Consider the following 2,827-nt stretch of genomic DNA (forward strand, 5'->3'; position numbering starts at 1 on the left):
AATATTTTCAAAACTCCAAGCAGATTATTGCCCACTGTTCAGGGATTCTCTGACTCTTGGTGATATTTCAGAGATAATGTGTTTAGCCAAAAGCTCTCACAAATCACCCCAGAGCTAAGATGAGCCAAACTACTTCAACTCACATGGGGCACGAAGGAGCCACTATTTTCCCTGGAAGACTAGTTCTTTCTTCCTTTCCCTTATTGTTCCAACAAGGCTGATTATTTCAGTAAGTTTTGGAGACTAATTCAAGGCCTATTTTCTCCAAAGGGAGCTGTAGTAACATTAGTATCTTTGTTACCACCAAAGGAGAAGTGTATTTCTATATTGTTCCCCACCTTAAGCTTTGATTTATTTGGACAGAAAGTTTCTAATCAGGTACTCATATTCCCATCAACACCAAAACTTTTAAACTCTGGTTTAAAAAGACTAGAGTGGATTTGTGCGATTGGAGGCTATAGTCCCGATGGCTGAGTGGGTAAAGAATCTGCCTGCAATGCAGGAGACATAGGAGATGCAGGTTTCGGTCACTGTGTTGGAAAGATACCCTGGAGGAGGGAATGGCGACCCACTCCAGTATTCTTGCCTGAAAAATCCCACGGACAAAGGAGCCTGGTGGGCTACAACTCAAAGGGTTGCAAAGAGTCAGACGTGACTGAGCAACCAAGTCCGCACATACACACACATATGCTGTAGTCACTAGTCTATGTGGCTACTGAGCACTTGAAATGTAGCTAATCTAATCTGAGCAGTTTTGTAAGTGTGAGATACATATTGTATTTTGAAGACTTTGTATGAAAAAAAGAATGCAATATATCCCAAACTTTTACATTGATTATTGAAATGATAATATAGGCAGTCCTTGCTTTACAGACAGTGCAAAACCACAAAAGTGACTTAGTAAGCCAAAACTACAGTTAGTAAGCCAAAATGATTGCAATAATCAATGGAGGGAAGTTATGATTATTACGTGACCTTTAGTGCTCACTTTGGCAGCACATACACTAAAATTGGAATGATGCAGAGAAGATCAGCATGGTCCCTGTTCAGGGATGACACACAAGTTCATGAAGCATTCTGTATTTTTAGCATGAGAAAGGAAACATTCACTCAAGTCCACTTGAAATATTCAGTGAGAGTCCCATATAGGATTACTCCAAGGAGGAACACATCAAGACACATATTAATAAAAATGACAAAGTTAAATACAAAAATATTTAAATCAACAAGGGAAAATCAACAAATAATATACAAGGGAACTCCTAAAAGGTTATCAGCTGATTTTTCAGCAGAAACTCTTCAGGCCAGAAGGGAGTGGCGTGATAATGTTTAAAGTGATAAAAGGGAAATACCTACAACCAAGAATACCCCACCCAGCAAGGCTCTCATTTGGATTCGATAGAGAAATCAAAAGCTTTACAGTTAAGCAAACATAGAGAATTCAGCACCACCAATCTAGCTTTATAACAAACAGTAAGGAATTTCTCCAGGCAGAAGGGGGAAAAAACAAAGACCACAACTAGAAACAAGAAAATAATAAATGGGAAAGATCACCAATAAAAGAAAACATACAGTAAAAGTAGGAAAGCATCCACACACAAATATGAAATCAAAACCAGCAAACACAAGAAGAGGAAAATACAAATGCAGTAAGTGGAAGGTGAAATTAAAGAGACAAGCAACTTAAAACAACCTTGCATATAAATAGACTGCTATATCAAAACCGCATGAAAACTGCAAACCAGAAAACTATAACAGACACACACACACAAAAGAAAAAACAATCCAAACACAATAATAGTCATCAAATCACAAAAGAACTATGGAGGAAGGGAAGAGAAAAGACCTACAAAAACAAATCCAAAACAATTGAGAAAATAGCAATAAGAACATACAAATTGATAACTACCTTAAATGTAAACAGATTAAATGCTCCATTCAAAAGACATGGACTGGCTGAATTAATATAAAAACAAGATTCATATATATGCTGTCTATAAAAAAACTCACTTCAGACTATAGACTAAAAGTACGGGGATGAAAAAAGATATTTCATGCACATGAAATCCAAAAGAAAGCGAGAGTAGCAATACTCATATCAGACAAAACAGACTTTAAAATAAAGATTGTCACAAGACATAAGGAAGGACACCATATAATGATCAAGGAATCAATTCAAGAAGATATAACAACTGTAAATATATATGTACCCAATGTAGGAGCACCTCAGTATGTAAGGCAAATGCTAACAGTCACAAAGAGAAGAAATCAACAGTAACACGGTATGAGTTGGAGACTTTAACACCCACTTACACCAATGGACAGATCACCCAGACAGAAAATTTTTCCTTTTTGTCACAACCGCGTTCCTCATTTCTGTCAATAAGTTTACCTTCACTAAGTTTCTGAGGCTATTCATCTGGTCTTTTGAACACTAGAATTGTCAGAGTCCCCGCAATTGTTCATCATCACATCTGCTTTCACTTCCAACAGTATCTTTTAAAAATGTCTTTGCTGATCTCTCACTTTATCAGGCAACTCCCTAAATGATTATCCATTTTTATGACGTGTTATGTGGGCTCAACACTGAGCTACAAGAAGGCAACACAACTATATGCTTCTCTGTCCATGCATGAATTGAATAACAGGTGTGCAGTGAACAATTACTGACAGGCTTGGAAAGAAAAAAATGTTTTGATTGGTCACTGATAATGACGCTCACTTGTTCAGGTAGTTGTTTGTGGACTGAAAGTCTAGTAGTGAAGTTTGTACAATGCAGCTACTCACAGTTATTATATAAGAATAACAGAGATTCAGACCATGTTAT

At 37.0% G+C, this 2,827-nt stretch overlaps 1 non-coding gene across 1 annotated transcript; it reads left to right on the forward strand.

Annotated features, from left to right (window-relative positions):
• The first annotated feature begins 980 nt into the window (after positions 1–980).
• On the forward strand, positions 981–1,087 carry LOC112583012. Its single transcript, XR_003107378.1, has one exon. It is a non-coding gene; the product is annotated as a U6 spliceosomal RNA (small nuclear RNA).
• The last annotated feature ends 1,740 nt before the right edge of the window (positions 1,088–2,827 follow it).

This window comes from Bubalus bubalis, chromosome 2, assembly GCF_019923935.1.
Source record: "Bubalus bubalis isolate 160015118507 breed Murrah chromosome 2, NDDB_SH_1, whole genome shotgun sequence".
NCBI classification, from domain to species: Eukaryota; Metazoa; Chordata; class Mammalia; order Artiodactyla; family Bovidae; genus Bubalus; species Bubalus bubalis.